Source organism: Mixophyes fleayi, unplaced genomic scaffold, assembly GCF_038048845.1.
Source record: "Mixophyes fleayi isolate aMixFle1 unplaced genomic scaffold, aMixFle1.hap1 Scaffold_3931, whole genome shotgun sequence".
Classification (NCBI taxonomy): Eukaryota; Metazoa; Chordata; class Amphibia; order Anura; family Limnodynastidae; genus Mixophyes; species Mixophyes fleayi.
The window spans coordinates 1-21,085 of record NW_027447914.1 but is presented as its reverse complement, the minus strand read 5'-3'; the positions used below and the strand labels follow the sequence as shown (position 1 = coordinate 21,085).

General features: G+C 40.5%; 1 long non-coding RNA gene across 1 annotated transcript; it reads right to left on the bottom strand.

The window, feature by feature from the left end:
- Nucleotides 1-3,180: 3,180 nt before the first annotated feature.
- LOC142134087 (uncharacterized) lies at nt 3,181-12,611 on the bottom strand. The gene is made up of 3 exons (XR_012686947.1): nt 12,560-12,611; nt 3,328-3,423; nt 3,181-3,243 (listed from the first exon to the last, which is right to left on the bottom strand). It is a non-coding gene; the product is annotated as an uncharacterized LOC142134087 (long non-coding RNA).
- Nucleotides 12,612-21,085: the final 8,474 nt, after the last annotated feature.

Genomic DNA, 21,085 nt, shown 5'->3' with positions numbered 1-21,085 from the left:
TAATTAATATCTTGAGCAAAACATTTAAGCCTGAATTCCACTGTCAAGAGCACCTCTTTTTAAGCAGGTCCTACACTTATCTATATGCTTCTAGCATCATTAAAATGCAAATGCACTCACCTCCCAGAATTAGGGGCTTACAAAAAAATATAAGAAAAATATAACAATTAATAAACTAATTTTATGAACCAGACTGGATTCAACATGGCATTAAATTGTGGAAAAGGGTTCGGTGATAAGTGGGATTACAGATTGGGTGTTTATGTACAAAGCTAAGTGCGAAAAGAAATAACAGCACAAAAACACTGCATGATGCCCTTCTACTAGTGCCCAAAAATCATGCTACGTAAACATCTAAAGGAAGAAGACTACACGCATAAACCATAATATATTAAATGTACTGTCACAATGAGGAGCACAGCTGCAGCTCCTGACTGTAGGAGCTGGTATTCGTCTTCTGTGCAGAGTATTTTGTCTTAACAAGCATAATCCAGAGGTTTATTTGGGATTTAAAAGCTGGAAGAAAAGATAACTTTTTTTCCCATGGTTGGAATAATTTTACGGGTTTTTTTTGTTTTTTTATGGATAACAATGGACCATTGGGACTAGTTTTATTAGGGTTTTTTTTTTTTTAAAAGCTTACAAAATTGGGTCCATTACAGATAATGGTGGTTGGTGATTATTACTGGGGTTTCTGGGTTTGTTTCTATTAAATAAATTTATTTGTAAACCAAGGTGTGTGGTTTATTTACATTTTGAGGTGGGGCACTACAGGTCGAAGCTGGCCCTGGCAGAGATGGGTATGCTGGTGCTTGTAGTGCTATAAGCACCAGCATGCCCAAACAGTTCATGGCAGCCTGGATCTACTGGAGCATACCGGACATGGGGACCCTACGCTGCAGGTTTCCTATGTAATATGGGACTGGCCCAGCCTGGCACTGGCTGACCCAGTGCTGTACACCGCCGTATAAGCTGTAACCAGACCAGGCCAGCGCTGGATTGACTTTTTGGGGGAGAGAGTTATGTTGTCATTTATTTTTTACACTTGTAAAGTCCCATGCCGATGATCTTTCCAAACGGCTCAAATAGATACAAAAGATATGCCCCTACTGTACTTCAGTTGCCCTTAAACATCCCCAATACATCTCTCCACATGTAAGTGCAACTTATGTGAAACTATAAATTCTAAATTATTGTCCCCAGGACCTATTTTACATCTTTACAGCATCAGATTTCCCATTTTGTCTGGGTTGGAAAAATAACGTGCACCAAATATAGCATTTTGCTACAATAAAAATAATCTACACCTCTCTTCTTTGCATTACTTATGTTCTAAAACGCTGCCTTGGAAGTAGGAGCTTCTATTAACAAAAAAAGCAATATTTTTAGATAAACGGAGTCGCTGATAGGGAGCAAGGCGTGAAAGTTAACGTGATGAAGTGATTGTGTGTGTATGTTAGTTTAGTAAGAGGAAAATTTTGAGAGTGTATATGGGTACCAACAACAATTCTGGGAGCACGATATAAATGTGAAGACATGAAAATAAAAAGTTAAATAAAATAAAAGGACGTAAAAAAACAAAATTATTCAATATAGTATAAACTGAAACATAATTTGAAAAATAATTATAAGAGATAAAGTGAAAAAAGTTCAAATAAAGCCCGAGATGAAATACAATCATATGTTTCTGGCAAAGTAACAATCACAGATAAGCCGTATAAAAGCTAAATAATGTTTAATACATTTAAATTATGAAACATTTGTATGCCAAGGAACATATTTAAGTATAAACCTTCACTTATAAAAATTCTTTCATTCTATATTATTTTATCATATTTTATTTTGGTCACTTTACAACTGTAAGACAACATGTCACCAGATTGTCATATTGGAGCCTCTCTGTCTCAGATAAATAATGGGTTTTTAATAGAATAGATGTTTAGCTATATTCCTTAACTGTTTTACCCCGGGTTTGTTAAAGCACTCTTCCAGTTCTTATTATCCCACAGTTGAAGCCACCTTGTTGGTGTGGAATTGACTGTGAAAAGTAGTAAGAAAAACTCACCTTGTATGCAGGGCCCTCTTAACAACTTCTTGGGCCCCCGGGCACAGCAGTGCACCGGGGCCCCAATATACACACACACACATATATATACATATATATATATATACATACATACATACATACATACATACACATATATATATACACATATATATATATATATATATATATATATATATATATATATATATATATATATATATATATATATATATATATATATATATATATATATATATATAAATATATATAAAAAAAAATTATTATATATATGGGCCCTGCAGCCCAGGGGGGCCCGTCGGAGGCAGCAAAAAAAAAAAACCTGAAAAAATGATGACGTCACGCCCGACATACACTACGAGCGCGACGGGGGAGGAGACCATGGAGGGAGCTGGATCGCCAGCTGACCGCAAGGTAAGTATTGTCTTTTTTTTTTTTTCCAGGTTTTTTTTTTTTTTGCTGCCTCCGACGGGCCCCCTGGACTGCAGGGCCCCCGGGCACCTGCCCATTGTGCCCAATGGGAAAGACGGCCCTTCTTGTATGTTCCCTTCTAATGTCCTTAACCCAGTGGTTCCCAAACCTATGGAGACCCTAAGGGTGCCGCGAACTGAGAAAGTTTGGAATCCACTGTCTTAACCTATAACAAAGAATTTACCCCATGTATGGCTTTTAGCTACTTTTTACCCACAAGATGGTCAGTTGCATATGTTACTGAAAGAAGGGACTTGGGCTTTGCCTGAGGTTACAAAGAGACTGAACTTGCCTCTGGAGCTATGTGGCAGTGTTTACAATTCAAAGAGCCCCTTTTGAAAATGTAATATGGGCAGATCCACTACCTCCTGATGTCCTATATCGCCTACATGTAATGATAATCTTGTTTCATGAAAATTTGTTATTGTAATGTATTGGCTAAATGATTGCATTTTAATATGCCATGGATTATTAGAAAGGCACATTAAAATGCAAATCAAATGAGTCAAACATGACAGTAGCTTGTTTTATGTGGGAGTGGAAACAGAAAAACATGCACAATGTCGTCATAAGTAGAAGAGATCAGGCAAGACACAAGTTATGCAGACACAAAAGAAGAGTTACTTTAAAAGCCGAGTAACTCACCATTATCTCCCTCTGCTCTTCAAGGTTTTGTAAAAAAGTAGAAAATTGATGTAGAGATGCATCTGCAACACAATAGAAAGCGATCAGCCAACCAGACAGCAGATTGCCAACACAACATGCAATAAGACCCAATAACATCAACATACCGATACATCTCTCGTCATCGGTCTCCGCATCTCCAATGAATTCAAATTTAAAATCCCTGAGTGAGTGGGCAAACTTTCTCTGAGCTGTAGATAAGTCTGAAAAGAAAAGAAATGTGTTACGTTAAAGAACATGCAATAAGTAGTTTTTTACAAATATTTGATCTATCTGATATATATGATATATGATATATGATATAAGATATATTAGGCATCAAGGAACTGTGGAACATCCATTCAGTTGGAGTTTTGTTTTTGCTTCTCTTTTACACAGATATCACTCTCACAACAAATGGGATTCCAGATGGTGTGAAAGGAAAAGAAACATCTAGAACATTTGTATGACAAATTAGTATCATTATAGATAGTCTATATCATAGGTGATTGAGGGTGCTGAAGTTACAACCCCCACCCCCCCCTTGTATGCGTGAAATATTGGAGATGATCAAATACCCACTGTGACAGGATGGACCTCCTATGTCACCCTGTCTACAGTGTTGGGGACCGGCTGGGCTTGCCTTGCCAAAGTCCCCTTTCTTTTTCCCAAATGTGCCCTCTAAACGCAGCAGGAAGGGTTTTTGCTGCTGCCACCACTAGGCTCCTTAGCAACAACTAGAAACGCGTTCTTCTGGGTAACTCTGGCTGCTAGTGTACCCCCTTGCTGGTACACCTGGGTTGGTACTCCTGACATCTTCAGATCAGGGCAAGTAGGCGTCAAAGCAGGTTCCTCGAAGCTGTGATGCTTATTAGCTTAAGTGTCCTAATAAGGACTATTGCATACCCTAGTTTAAGGAACTACAGATCTCCAGAAGTACAGATGGTATATAACACATGTTCAAACAATGCTCGTTTTTATACAGTTTTGGACACAGCCTTGCAGGGAGTAAACCAGCTTCCTTTTCTGACCAGGCACCAAAAAGTTTGAAATATTAAATTCAAAGATTTAACATCAGGATGTGCGATGTTCTTTAAGCTTGGATATTAAATGCAATTTATACTTAACAAAATTTACACTAATCTGTGATTTCCCACATCACTTGCTGTTTACATTGTTCAGACAGGCTCTAACACACAGGACGAAAGGCCACACAAGAAAGAGGTAAAGGCCACCAAACTTCACAATCTCTTACGAAAAATGCCAAGATTAGACCACCACTCTTTGGATAAAGCTTTACTTGCATATATTTTTTATGCTACTGAACTAATATTTTTTAAAAATCTTTAACTTTTTAAAGACAAAAGAAAACAAGGGGCGGAAAAGCAAAATAAAATGTCATCCCCTACAAGAAATTTGTCATGGATTCTGTGAGGCTGGCAATGCATCATGGGAAATGTACTGAGCAGAAGCTACAGAGCCAAGGGTAGCACTGGTTCCATCATGGAATTCTATTTGGAGTCAGTTCATCTCCTGGGTGAGGCTTTAAAAGAGTTCTAACAAAAACCTCTCCTCCCCACAAATTAGCAGAACCATTCTGCAGTGCTCACCCCTCCCTTTGGTGCTTCCACTACAAATAAAATAAAAATAACAGTTTAAAGCTGTAGGATTCCCAAGGCTATTAGTAACCAGAGTTACTACTAAACACTGTTCCACATGACCAGATTCAGTTTTATTCTGTACATACATATAGAAGGGCTTGTGTACCGAGAGAAGAGTGAGGTCCGAGGGGAATGCATGTTTCTACCCAATTGCCCACACAGTGTGGTTTCTTGGGCCATCTGGTAGGGATAGTGCTGCATACTATCAGCTATTTATGTAGCGCCAATAATTCTGCAGCGCTATACAGATAACTCACTCACATCAGTTCCTGCCCCAATGGGGGAGGGGAGAGGGTGAGGGACTAAGGTCAATTTAATAGCCAATTAACCTACTAGTATGTTTTTGGAGTGTGGAAGGAAACCAGAGCACGCGGAGGAAACACACGCAAACATGGGAAGAACATACAAACTCCACATAGATAAGACCTTACTAGCCGTTATTATTTAATCTTTCCTAAAAGGGTTGTTCACTTTGCAACAACTCCTCCAATGTAATACTTCCGGCTGTAATACAGAGCACCCTAGCGATTCTTCTCAGGAAACCGTGGGAGTGCCATGGCAGCAGGAACCTTTACCTAAACATCATCACAAAGAAACCTCGTCTCAAAGTGAACTATTCCTTTAACTCCCCTAGTAGCTCTTTAACCTTCTATGATTGTAAACATTTAGTCAAGGTTCACATTCACTTACTGAACATTAATGCTTTGGATTATTTTATACAGAGCCCAACTCATAGTTGCCTACTCTGCTGGAATCTCCGGGAGACTCCTGAATTCTGACTCCCAGGAGAGGAGGCAATTCTCCCACATCCTGTCCCCGACAGCAATCAATGACACGATTCACACCCCTCTTCCGGGGTCTCCTGAGGAGGCAGCGTGCGCGCGCTGAGGTGGAGGCAGCGTGCGCGCGCTGAGGTGGAGGCAGCGTGCGCGCGCTGAGGTGGAGGCAGCGTGCGCGCGCTGAGGTGGAGGCAGCGTGCGCGCGCTGAGGTGGAGGCAGCGTGCGCGCGCTGAGGTGGAGGCAGCGTGCGCGCGCTGAGGTGGAGGCAGCGTGCGCGCGCTGAGGTGGAGGCAGCGTGCGCGCGCTGAGGTGGAGGCAGCGTGCGCGCGCTGAGGTGGAGGCAGCGTGCGCGCGCTGAGGAGGAGGCAGCGTGCGCGCGCTGAGGAGGAGGCAGCGTGCGCGCGCTGAGGAGGAGGCAGCGTGCGCGCGCTGAGGAGGAGGCAGCGTGCGCGCGCTGAGGTGGCGGCAGCGTGCGCGCGCTGAGGTGGCGGCAGCGTGCGCGCGCTGAGGTGGCGGCAGCGTGCGCGCGCTGAGGTGGCGGCAGCGTGCGCGCGCTGAGGTGGCGGCAGCGTGCGCGCGCTGAGGTGGCGGCAGCGTGCGCGCGCTGAGGTGGCGGCAGCGTGCGCGCGCTGAGGTGGCGGCAGCGTGCGCGCGCTGAGGTGGCGGCAGCGTGCGCGCGCTGAGGTGGCGGCAGCGTGCGCGCGCTGAGGTGGAGGCAGCGTGCGCGCGCTGAGGTGGCGGCAGCGTGCGCGCGCTGAGGTGGAGGCAGCGTGCGCGCGCTGAGGTGGCGGCAGCGTGCGCGCGCTGAGGTGGCGGCAGCGTGCGCGCGCTGAGGTGGCGGCAGCGTGCGCGCGCTGAGGAGGCGGCAGCGTGCGCTCGCTGAGGAGGAGGCAGCGTGCGCGCGCTGAGGAGGAGGCAGCGTGCGTGCGTACGCTGAGGAGGCAGGAGGTATAATGTGCAAGCTGTGCGAGAAAGCTCAAACTGTGTCAGCATTGGGATAGTTGTGGATTCGGCAAAGTAGCATCTTTGAGAAGTCAGAGTTTTAGGATTAGAAAGTCCCTTAACAGGCTGCAATAACATTCCTGTTTGAAGTTTCATACTTGTCAGACTATTAACTGACAAATCATCAAAATCAGAAACCTATGATATGTTATAATACAGTATTTACAAGTATTCAGGGATATTTATTTTTCTTTGACAGCAGTGTCATTAAACCAATGGCTGTAACAAACACCTACCCTTATCTCATAAATAGCTGAATCACTTACACAAAAGAAACTTAAAGTATTTTAAAGTTGCAATATTTAAAATTGGGGAAATATGGACTTACTATTGTATTTATTTTATATCATACTTGACAACAGAGTATGGCAGCCTCCTGCATCTGTCCACTTCCTAGTGAAGTGGGCAGAATTAGATCCAAAGTGCATTTGACCCTACCCCTCACTGTAAAATTATGCATTTACATCATTAAATCGCGGGGCCAAAATGACACGATTTGCTGGCCCCCGCCCCCCGCACGCCCACCTCCCCCCGGCAGCTCCCAGACGCAGACTTCAAGGAGTCGGCAAGTATGATTTTTATAAAATTATCTTTTATGACATACCGTGCTAACTTTTGTAAATTCGCACACTTCTTATTACATGTGACGTTATGTTAAGCAAGATTCTGTTACAGACCAGTGCACATCATCTAAGTTACTTTTCAAATTTATGAACAACGGAAAACATTTTCATAGACCTGTTTTATACTACAGGACAAACTGTATAACTCATTGGATAGCAAAATAGATCTGTTTACTCGGGATAGAGCTCAACTGGTTATACTTAATAAGGGTCATTTACGAAAATGTGCAATAATGGGGGCCTGTAGTGTAAATCCTATCTTGTGACTTCAAGCACTTATTTTTGCATAGCTGTACCCACCGGGCTTAATGCTGGATAAGAGACATTTATACATACATTCTTTTCACGAATGCTATAAATTGGCAAGTGGAAGGTATGTGGGGGGGAGCCAAGGTGGATGATGAACTGGCTGGTGGCTAGGTGATGAAATAACTTGGGAAGTGGGTGATGAAATTGCCGGGGAGTAATGAATTGGCTGCTGGTGGGGGAACATGATTTCTGTATTGTGTGGCGTTCACGAGGATGCTCTCTAAAGAGCCTAATCAGTGAGGGTTTGTAATGTTTGCCCATTTTCAAGACAAGACCCCAACTTTGCATAAGGCAGCTAAAAGACAACAAAGGTGCAAAAGTGAGCAAGAAAGAACAGCAAGAACCGTCTAAATTTGCTTGTGGAGAATACTCCTGAATTTTCCTTTAATGATTTGGAAGGGGGGCGGCATTACGGGTGTATTAGCCTAGGGCGGCCAGAACCCTTAATCAGGCCCTGATTGTATTGTTATTACATCTGCCCCGCAATGACTAGTAAATCACTTGCCAATTAACCTATATTTTCGGATAATTAAACAAAGGATACACTATTGTATAAGTATTCTGAAAAACACAGGAAGCAATAACAGCGATACACTAAAACAATAAATTACAGCACAAGGTAGATGTTCCCCGACACCATTCTGTAAACAATCAATACTTTATTTTAATTGGTACTATTTTAAACAGGGGGAAACTCCAATGGACTATTCAATTTTAAAATGAACAGTCTAAAGCTCATATACTGAAATAACTGAGAAAGCAGTCCATCAAGTGTCCCTATTGCAAAACGTGGAGTTCCGCAATTCAAGATCTTGTTAAAACATGAGCAATTATTACTTCCTTCTAATTTTCTGGGGAATTATTTAAATTAAAGCAGCAATCCCACATATCTTTTGAAATAGAAAGCCAAGTATCTTTTAGGCCTGCATCTGATAATGATTAGTAGGAAGACAACTAATGACTATTTCCTTTTCAAACAGAAACTGACTCACAGCAAATCATGTGATGGCATATGGGGGAGGATTTTACAGTGCACATAACAGATTGCGCTCAGAGGGGTATTCCAAAGCCTCACCTACTCACATCATCTTGGGCCATATGACTGTTTTCTACGCGAGCCACATGACACTGTACAAACCCTGCAGAATGATAAATCATTAATAGCAGCCTGAAGAGCAAAAACAAGGAGAAATGGCAATTACAAAGATTTTTCTTATGCTCTGCCATAGTGATATTAAAAAATATACTTCATTTTATCATGATATTGCTGCTTTAACAGTATTTTGATGACAATGCTAATGCACGAGCAAGAAAAGTAAGTAATGAATGTTAACAGAAGAACATGGAAAGCAGACGTTTTCTCAGTCTTATTCTCTGAGAATTCTGCAGTATTTAAATATTTTCTGTAAAGAATAAAAATCAGTTACATAAGTCCTTGCCTGAATGCAACTTACAATCTAGAGTCAGAAGCAAATTAACCTACCAGTATGTTTTTGAACTGTGGGAGAAAACAAAGCACCTGGAGGAAACCCACGCAAAAACGAGGAGAACATACAAACTCCACTAGGATAATCTCCTAGTTCGTAATTTAACCCATGACCCCAGTGCCATGATGTAGCAATTTTCATAACTGTGCAGCTGTTCCCTTGGGTACAATTTGAAATTATAAGCATTTTGTCACAGAGCAAGCTCTGACATGGCAATTATCACTGTCACTAACTAAAAACAACCATCAACATAAAAATACTGCAGTATTAGATGTGGGGTTCCCCCATAGACTAAAACACTACCTGAAATAAACTTTATCTTCAGATGGAAAGCACAAACCTTGAAGTATTTCTCATCATTGGGGCATGGACAACTATATACTAGGAATATGCATCAATAGTCAGTGTGCCCAACTCTATACAGCCAAGGATCCATCTCTGATAGAGACAACATGAAGAGGCCTAGTGTGCTGGGATAGACATTTAGGGCTCGAATTATTAAGGAATTTAAATACCTATAGACATATATTGTGTAAAACTGCACTTCGCATGCTCAGAACCAGGCTGTATGTCAATGAATGCAGCAACGTCCAATTCATCTTCGAGCACAAAGACCTTTACAACAGCCAACCATTTCGTGGGTGCAGTGGGGAGAGAACTGGGCGTATGCACGTAGTAAATGTATAGTAAGGGCATGCCAAGCTCGAGTGCACGCAACAGCTTCCGATTCAAGGTTTGGGCATCTCTAAGGTACATGTTTATCTGTCGTATCAGTTTCACCAGCCACAGGTCTCGTGTAAGTGTTTGAGATGATTGATAAAGAATGCAAATTATGTGAAATGTACCAGTACTTATAATTTCAACTGCTTTTTACCTAACTTGGAGCTCTGTCATATATACAAATGACAAGCACTTAATAAATCATTACACAATCATTCAAGATGCATGTAAGCAATCAGAGAATTTATATCAAGGAGAGGAAATGGAAAAGAGTAAGACAAGGGGGGGTGGAAAGAGTCATAGGGAGAGAGAGAGACAGGGAGAGAGTGTCAAGGGGGACAGAGAGCAACTCCTGCTATATATCACTTCTGTGGGGACCCATTTCCTCTATTAGCAAATTGCACACCCCATCTCTGAGAGACAGTAGAGAAACGTGTCAGTGAGAACTGGGTGGGATATTCAGACTTAATATGCAAATTGTTAACTCTACTATGAATAGGATATACAATACATTCTGGAGCTGAATGCAGCTGCTTGAAAACCTAATATGGGTTGGGTTCAGCAGTACTGGCAGGTCTCTCCTCTCCCAGCTGTCAGTTCTGGAGGGACCCATGGTTACATTCCAGTGATTGTAGTCATGTCAGAGTTTTGTGTCATGTATAAATGCAATATTGGTCTCACACTTTTAAATGATCATTCAATTCACACATTAGTGACTTTTAATATCCTTGTGTTGCACCGTAGAGGCTAAATTACACCAAATCAAGTTTCCTCGGTCTTCTTGTATACCTTCATGAAATAAGTCAAATCAGCATATTTAGCTTAAGTTTATGCGTGAATCATCATTGTCAGATGTCAGAATGTGAATCACAGGCATTCCCTTTTTGTTAGCATCTAACATCTGACAATGTTATTTGCATTAATGTATGAACTTTTTGCTGTTTATGACCATGCTCCTTCCACAATCAAATGATCAGGCTATTGGGAGAATTCAATAAACCAAGCAGTGCCACGGGAGCCTCATGCAATGCGATTCTAGGTTAACACGGAACTGGAATCTACACTCATTTTTTCTTGCAAGAAGTGTGAGCAAAAACAAGCTAAGATTCAAGGGTGGACATCGCCGCAGAGCATCTCTGTGCGAGGCTCTGGCAGCCCTTTGTTATTAATTTGATTCCCCCCCTTTGCATTCCTACTTGTTTCTAATTCCCGTCTAATAATACTGGCCTATTTATTAAAAAATGGTGATAGGGATAGGTTTGGGTTTTTTTTTAACGCCACTTATCTCAGCGATAGAAAACCTCCAATCGCCATGATTTACTCAGAAACTATTGTAGGGACAGCTGAGAGATACTCAGGTGTCTGGAGATAGTGGCCAGGAGTGGTAAGAGTAGACTTACCGAGATTTTACTTTCAGTTCCATATATATATATATATATATATATGTTTATAAAAAAAAAATTTAATATGTAAATTGCTAGCACCAGTGTCTACCCTTGGATAGATAATGCTCTTCTCCCTTTGATATATGGAGCCCATAATGAGATTGTCCCTGTCACATGCATCGTCCCTGTCACATGCATCCCTTTACACACTCACTAGGTCAGCACAGTCCTTTCCTGAAATATTCTGTGCTGCTGTGCTCATTCTACTTATCTGGTTAACTACAAGCTGTTATATCCCTTCCCAATTCAAAACAGGGTAAATACATGGATCAATAGGAGTTGAAGAAACAGGATCTCAATCCGTACGAAAATACACCTTAATATTATTTTTGGACTTCTCATCTATTCTCTGTATTGCCAACAATATCAGCAATGGCACATAATATAGTACCATCACAAATATATGCAGCAAACAAGGTCCGTGGCATTTACCATGAACTATTTACCATGTATATAACCTCAATGTTTTCTCTGCAGCTGGGACTGCTCTGGTTTTTCGGTAACAGAAGAACCTGTTTTTTTGGTTTTTTTTTTTAAACATATACATGTTTAAAAAAACAACGTTTCATCAACTATATATTTACATTTGGAAATTAAATGTGTGGAGCTTGAAACTTAATATAGCATACTAGTAATTCATAATAAAATGCAATATATCTTGAAACCCAACGCAATATTGCAGTTTCTCAAAACACTGACAAGTTCTTCCTCATTAATGAAGCGCCCTGTTGTTTGTAAGACAGGCCAATGTTGAGAAACAGAGAGGATGTGTTTTTAGCTCTGTGACGATACAACAATGATCGCCCTGTGTGCTCCTCTACACTGTAGGCGAAATCTGGTATTCCAGTCCTCTATTCTCATTGTCACCTCACAGATCTCCTAAAACGAGGCCGGCATAACATCATATTATAAAAATGTTTAGACACTATATACACAGGTAGTGTCTAAACACATACATGTAAGCGACATGAACATGCAGTAGTGCATAAATTATAGCAGGAAAATTATGTTCATTCTGAATCTCAAGAATGCAAATTATGTGAAATATGCCAGTGCTTATAATTACAGCTGCTTTTTACCTAACTTGGAGCTCTGTCATATGTACAAATGACAAGCACTTAATAAATCATTACACAATCATTTAAGATGCATGTAAGCAGAGAATGTATATCAAGGAGAGGAAAAGGAAAAGTGAGCGAGATACAAGGGTGGGGGGAGAGTCAAGGGGGACAGAGCAAAGGAGCCTAAATAACCAAGACTAGAGTGAAATTATTTTTCAAACAAATTACTTTAAAGAGCCATTTATATCAGATTTTAATGTTTTCATGCATACTTTGTAACTCTGCTCCTCTTCCATCACTGAAATCCTAGAAGAGAGGTCAAGGGGGAGGTGGGGGTGTGGCATGCTGAATCACATCATCCTTACCTGAGTGCATGGGCGTGGCCATCTTGAATGCAGTCAGGTGATCATTCCAGACCAACCAGAATCAGCAGCTGTGATCACATGACCTGTACAGCCAATAGTTGTTTGGTACACCCTATTTAAACCTGCTGCTGAGATCTGTTCATTGCCAGAACACCACACTTCTCTCCTGAGGATAGTTCTTGGTTACAGGTTCCAGTTGTTCCTGATTCCCTGTGTTAACAAGTGATCATCTTCTGTGTACATCCTGCATTACCAACTACATATCAGTTTGCAAGTATCCTGCATTCTAAAGTGCATACCTTCTTTCAAGCATCCTGCATTATCCAGGGTTCATCATTCTGCAGGTACTTTGCACTTTCAATCTGCTCATCTTGCAATATTCTACATTCAGCAAGAGTGCATATCTCAGTAAGAACTTTGCGCCATCCAGTACCTATTCTGCAGTACCAGTGGCACCGATTCTGTTATGGCTGGTTCTGGGTCTCTAGAGCGTGTGTGGGTTCCAGGTCTGTGCCTGCCAAGCAGTCCTGAGTTCGCCATGCCGTGTCACAGTTCTGAGTTCCTAGTCCCTGTCTCCGTTTCGCTCTGTTCTGAGTTTCCGTGTGTTTCCTATCTAAGTTCTTATTAGTGGGTTTCAGTCCTGTGTACCTGGCTACAGAAGCCGGGATTGAGTTCCCACGAACAGTTCCAGTCAGTTATTACGCCGGATTCCAGTCCAGTACTCAGGCACAGACTCAGGTCCTTATACTCCTATACTGCTTGTGCTACTCTGGAGGACTCTACATGAACAGAGAGATAATCAAGGATTCTAAGTTCTGTTTCAGTCCTGCTCCAGCTAGGGCCAAGTGTCCCGAATCAGATTGAAAAATAGACGACTGTGACAGTACCTTACTGTATTGGGGACATGGGGTCATTTCCAGCCAGGGCCCGATCTGTGTTGAAATTGCATCTTCCTTCCATGTTTGCATGGGTTTCCTCCGGGTGCTCGGATTTCCTCCCACAGTCCAAAAACATACTGGTAGTTTAAATGGTTATTGACATAATTGATACTAGTGTGTGTTTCTGTTGTTAGAGAATCTTGACTGTAAGATACAATTGACTGTAGACAATATTTATGTGTATGTGTCATTTAGACTGTAAGCTCTAATGGGGCAGAAACTGATGTGAATGATTAAACATATACTGTAAAGCACTGCATAATATGGTGGGGCTATGGAAATAATTACTCAGCATGCCAACAAAACACATTTCCTAACACTGTTTTTGACACTGTCCTTTAAAACCTAGTATGACCTTTTATACTAGTTCAACAATACGCACTAAATGTAATTGTTCCTAAATATTTTAAAAGTAATAGTAAAGAGTATCATATTACTACCATTCAATATACTGTTTCAACAAATAACCCATTTTATATATCTAGTTAATAAAATGTTATGCAGAAGGCATTAACACCCTGTACTGTATTATATTAAATTATCATCAATTTATAAATGGTTGACAACATGCCAGGAAAAAATTCATGTTCAATATAATAGCTTCATAAATTATTTTTATAATCATTACACTACGGTGTCGGAGCTTATTGTAATAGTTTTTAAGACAGTGACATTTGTATTTCCCTACTTTTCAAATTTGCAAAAGCACTGTTGACTCCAATTCAAATTAACGGGGTTCAGAAAAGTGCTTCAAAATGTCCCTTTGAAAAGCATTTTGAGTAGCATTCGATGATTTCAGCAAGACTACGCTGACATGAATGACGCAAAGTGTTTGAATCATTTTTAAGGCTATGTAATAATGTTTATTTCCAGAGCCATGTACGAGTGATTTTTGTTTCATAAAACCAGTGTACACAATAAATGTGTCCAACATAACCCTCAATTAAAATTATTTCATATACCAAACTCTTTATTTCACCACTGCATTAAATTCCTATAACCCAGTATTAAACATTGCGGACCAGTCATTAAGGAGAGCAAGGCAAAAAAAAAAAAAAAAAGGAGTAAATTTGATCCTGGACAAACCTTTTACAATGCAAGGGGTGCAAATTAGTTTACTATTCTGCATTTTTACACTGAAATTTAAAGTTGATCTAGGATATGCTCTACCAACTATACATCTGTCCCCATATATTAAATTTACCTCCCCTCCAATGCAACATGGTTTTGCCAAGGTGCAAAATTACTCCTAGTTTCTTGCTTTGTTCTCCTTAAGGACTCAGGCCCTGCGTCATTAAAATATATAGAAACCCATGCAAAGAGAAGAATGATAATGTTCAGTTTAAGGCCGATACAAATGGTCTAGGTATCCCATGGATGATTTTCCAACATTCCAGCAGGAGTTCACATAAAGGACACTGCTTTGGATACAGAATACCCAAGATAAACGATGGAAAATCTGAACAAAGCATAAGAATACATAAACAAGATTGATGCATCTGAATCCTTAACGAAAAGTATTTGTACCAAATAAAGGAATTGGTTTGATAAATGAGGGTGTTGTTCTTGTTTTGGCTTTTTTAAACTAAGTGCTCCCACTCAGGTTCTAAGTTAACCATATATTATCATCATTTATTCATATAGCGCCAGCAAATTCCATAGCGCTTTACAATTGGGAACAAACACATGAATAAAATACTGTGTAATACAGACAGACAGACAGAAAGATGTAAGAAGACCTTGCTCGCAAGCTTACAATCTATGTGATTTTTGGAGCATATTTGGCAAGTTCTGTAGTGATTAAAAATTGCCGCGTTTGATTTTTCATGAGCAACAGTAACGAAGGCAATGTTGACATGGATTTCTAAAGGCAGCATTCCCAGGTATGGTGAAAGATTCACTACAAACATTCACAGGAGCCCTGGGAGATTGTACAAGGTTCATCTGACCCATGTTCGGCTGAATACAAGCCTGTGTGATACAGGGGAGCAGTGTGTGAGTAGGAAGACCATGCGATTTCACATAGATTACAGCTTTTATATTTGTCCTTCCACTCACACTTCAACCATTTAAAAATGGTGAGCAGAATGAATTCCCATGGCTATGTGGAAGTATATCTTTAAGGAAAAAGTATTCAAGAAGTGACAAGTGTGGACAAAATCCCATTGTGATGACAGGATAGGCTTACACTGCCACCCTGTCTTTTCTCTTGTCAGTTTATCAGTGGTATTACAGATTCATCTTGGGGTTCCCTTTCACCATCAGTAACCTGCCATTACTGACCCCTTCTACTGGTACTCAGCCACCAGACACTCTCTGACTGCGAGTAACAACGGAGCACTAGTTGTAGGAGACAAGTTACAGCCACCACCTGGAACTGCTTACTTCTGGGCATTGGATGTAGCTACTGAAGCTCCTCTTTGCAGGTTAGTGTAGCTTGTTCCTCCTGACAGCTTTCTCAGGATCAGGACTGCAGGGCAGCCTGCAGAGTGTGGACTCAGGATGCTTTGTTCAACACTGGATAGTTGGATTAGATGGGATAGATCAGATTAGAGGTGAACTCTTATCTGTAGGACACGCTAGGCTTCATTCTGGATATTGTAAGCAGAATGGTGTTTATTGCTCTTAAAGAGTCCTGACAAGAACTGGTACACATCAGTTTGTGGTACTGGTGATTCATCCAGAAGCGCAAGATGGTACACACCTTACAGTGGGCTCTACTGCTCTTTTAATCCAGTTTCTACACACATTGGAAGGAGGTAATCCAGCCCCCTTTCCAATCTGGCGCCATTAATTCTGAGCTGGGATATCATACTTAATGTTTAGCATCAGGGGTGACTCTAGCTACAGGAAGCCATGCATAATCTAAAATTGCTTTTAAAGACAATATAAAGTAATCTGCACTTTAACAAAGAACTAATTAACAGAGACCACTTGCTGTGTATTTAAGCTGCGGCATATTCAAGCTAAAGAATGTGATTGTCAATGCAACACCTTCCACTCAGACTAAATGCTTAAAGCTGCTATCCCTTGTAAAATTTGTTGGTTTTTTTGGGTTTTGTTTTCTTTTAAAGGATAAATCACTGTGTCTGGCTATGATAAGCAGCTTGTGAATATTAATTTTTACCTTGGTTAGTGTGTTGAGACTCTAATCATATTAGTTCTTCAGGTTACATGCCATTACCATGGCAACTATAGTCACATGAAACCAGCCACATACATAATAATTCATGCATACGTCTATGGTGAAGCATTTCTTTCCTGATGGGAGTAGAATGATCCAGGGTGATGATACCCACCAATCTATAGAGTGTAACTAGTTACTGAATAGGTTAGAGAGAATTAAAACAATAAAAATAATTACCATTACAGTGATCAGATTTCCTCCCAACTTTTATACCTAAATATGGAAAAACATGAAATTGTTGAATTGAGTAGATACACTTGTAGAATTTATGTTCGGGCACATTGAAGCCATACCTGCCAACCTTAGCAAATTCCTGGACGGAAGGTCAAGTGTCCAGTGCGGGGGAGGCATCACCCCTCCCCTCACTGTGCTGAGATCTGTCGAAGTCGTATAATTGGATGAACGAAACGTATATTGGTTAATATTGTTTTATCGTGCGATTGCACCCACGCTACACGGGGCATGGCACCATCACGCAGTAAAATACGCACGCACACATTCGCACTACAACATCTGGTTATTTATACATTTCATATTTATTAAAGGTTCCAATCTACATTCATTTATTAGTAAAATGTATTAGATTGTATATGTACTATTTATATATAATACTGTAGTAAAGGGTTTTATGGTTCAGGTGTTTTAAAAGATAAAGAGTTTGGTCTCATATTAAAGCTTATTTCACCAGCATTAACCCGGTGTGGACGGAATAGCGATCGCATCTAGCGATCGCAAGATACAAGCAATATGATATTAATGCTCTTAAATACTTTTGTGTGGGTCAGTTTGAACTGGTCATTCAGAGTCAAATCATGGGAACAATAGGGTGGGGGATGTTCCCCTCACCCTTTGTAAGGATCAAATGAACTGACCTATAACTTGCAAGGAACTGGAATGCCATCAAGCCTGGACCAATGAAGACCTCACTAAGTGTTATCTGTACAAGTATATACAAGCATGTTGGCTTTTGTTAGCTCTCTTGGAAGCTGGAAATGTGACGGCATGGCTGCATTCATTGAACCTGAGTAAAACCTATAAGGAAGATGTAATGTATTCGGTGTTTTATACTTTCCTGTTTTAATGTAACATCTTTAATAGGTATCATGTATCGGCTATATTGTACTGTATTGTACTTATTTATTGAACTGCTAAACAAATTGCTTTTGCTAAATAAATTGCTTGTGCTTCGGAAACACAATACAATCGCTTGGGCAATGCTTATTTGAAACAATAGAATTACTTTAATAGATCTTATGACACAATGGTATCATTATCATGCCTTGAGAGAATGGCCATAATTCTATGTTTCATCTTGAATCATGTCATCAAGGTCTTTGTCTCGACCACTTAACTAGATAATTGGCAGGATGTGCTATCCCTGAAGTCCAGGAGGTCTCCACAAAATTCGTGACTCTCCCAGAAATTCTGGAAGAGTAGGCAAATATGATTGAAACTGGTTTGGTGGCAGATGGTGGTTTAGTGCCCTGTGAAGAATTTATTTGGTGTTTTCTTTATTCGGCAAATCATGCTTTCCCAGTTCCATCTTCATACAAGATTAGGTGAGAATACAACAGCTAGTTCAATGTAAGGGAACACCATCATAAAACAGACTGTAGTTGAAAAGAAGCTCATCTGACAGTGGATTAAACTTCTTGTATATACATCAGTGTTTCCCAAACCCAGTCCTCAGGGTCCCCTAACAGTGCAGGTTTTCCAGGTCACAGCTGAAAGAATTATACCACCTGTGGATCTGTAACAATGTGTGTCAGTAATGAATACACATGTGCTAAAGCAAGGAGATATGGAAAACATGCATTCTTAGGGGTTCCTGAGGTCTGAGTTTGGGAAACACTGGTATACATTGTTTTAGAAGGTGCCCCAGTGACTGAGGTTTTCCATATTTCAATTCAGTACACAAATCCTATAACTTGCATGTCTTGTCTATTTTAGGGTACATATTCATATTCAAACATGAGTTTTTAGTGCATATAAACCAGATAGATCTGACACTATTGAGGGGGTGAGGGGGGGATTCAATTGGCTGCGTTACTCTCTAAAGTAACGCGGCCTGTGCATTACCGGTACTATGGCCAAGTAAAGGGCAATTGAATTCCCCCTATAAATCATTGTTCCAATGTTTACATGCCAATTTGCGCTTTTTGTTGCTTCCCCAAATGCTACTTGTTCCCTTTTCAGTTGTTTGGTGTGTTTCAACACATTGGAAAGCATAAGGACCATCATGGACATGGTATGAGGAATGGGGAGGCAGCAATGATTAATGAAAATTCACTCCTTAGTGTAAATAAGAATATTATAAAGGTACCAGGGAGTTGTGTGTCCATATAAAAGGACAAGGCTGTAGGAAGCATGCTTTTATAGTGGTGACCTGCATCCGGAATTATTTATAGTAGGAGGTGTATTATTCCTTATAGTACAGAAGATTTCTAAATGAAAATTGAAATGACGACACCAGAACGCCCTGTTCATATAGTTATTAATTATAGGAGTTACAAAGAGTGTGATGCCCTGTGTGACGTATGGGTGAGTTTGACACTTTGAGGGAATGGTTGGTGGGACCAGGGAGTGTTTAAAATGTGTAATATGGGAGTCCCGAGAGAGATTAAGTTACCGTTTGAAACTATTCGGAATGAGTGCTTGATCAAGTTGGAGTAGGAGCCCCTCCTACTATGACTGAGATGGAGTAAACCAGCTGCTATGTAACCAAGATTATCTGAGTTCCAAGAGCAAGGCTCTGGAACGCAGTGTGAAGAGAGAATCAAGCTCTGTAGAGAATGCAGTGCAGGATGCGAGCTTGAGAGGACTGACAGTAAGGGAATCAAGCAATGCGAGTGTGGGTGTTTGCTCCGAGGGACACCTGTGTGTAGTGAGACTGCACTGTTAGTCACAGAGGACTAACAGCTCCTGTGCACAAAGGTTCAAAGTGTTTTATTATACAATATAAGAACTGTATATATTTTCATCAAAGCAATGGCACCCATTATTAGGTCTACATTCACTTGTACACCACTATCCTGCTTATATGGGCTGTCATTCCTAATGTCTCAGCACCTTTTTAGTACTTGATATTACTTTGAAAACTGTACACAACGTTGCCGCTTTCTGCTAGAAACAATAAAGTGGATAGAGAAACTGCCAGATCTAGTTAAAAAATGTAATTTCTTTTTCTCCATTTTTTTTATTTTTATTTTTTTATATACAACAAGCATCAGAATATTTCTGACAAGTCTCCAAGGAGGCGCTTAAAGATATAACAGGAATACAGCCAAGACACTCTTTGTGTCAACACCACATATACAAGTGCGCACACACACGTTGGAAAAAACAAGTCAAGTCTTTAAACAAATCTTTTAAGCAGATGTTTTCAATATGCTGTAATGAGAATGACTAAGAATTCATTATGGAAAAGTTATTTACATCTACAATGAAGCAGAAGTTTATAAACTCATATTTCTCCCACAGGTAAACGAAATAAAACAATAAACTGCCCAACCGGAAAGGAACCATTTTCTTGTCCTGGATTTCAATGTCATAATTATGTCAAACTTCAAACCCCTTAAGCCTTATAGAACCATGCAACATCCACACCACCACCACAGGAACTGGCACCAGAACTTCTGCAACACAAGGTCCACCGACCCGATAGACAGAACCATCTACCACAAATCACTCATCCACCAGCAAACAACAGAACTGACTTCTATAAAAACAAAAAATCCTCCTGTAGCAGTAGATGCTACCAAACCACAATGCTAGGGGGTTGGAGGCTGGAAAACTTGCACATGATAATAGTATAAATTTATAACCAGGTTAGATAAGCAACTCTGTACCCAAGTAATCCTACTGTGCCCTCTCTTAACCTTTTCATGTATAGGATCCTATACCAGACTTGATCCCAAAGCTCAGCCTTTTAATCTCCCTCGGGCTGAAGACCATCCCTCTGTTGTAAAAACGCTTGTCAAAGCAAAACGTGCTTAAAGCGGTTGTTAACTAGTGTTTATATAGGAGTTTGGGAGGTAATGCCTCTTTATTGATAAATAATGCTAGATAAAAACGCACTGAATGGAGCAAGAATCATTAAAGTGCAACACAACACACCAGATCACAAGTAAAAATGTGACACGGTATGCTGACAATGGAAACAAAAGGTTCTATTCTCAGACTTTTTTTACATGCATTGTACTAGCCTTAAAAACACTAGTAAATGTTAATGCCGGTGGGTAAGAGGCCGTTAAAGACACATATGAATAGTTTTTATAGAAAACACTGTATAGTTGACTATATTGCAGA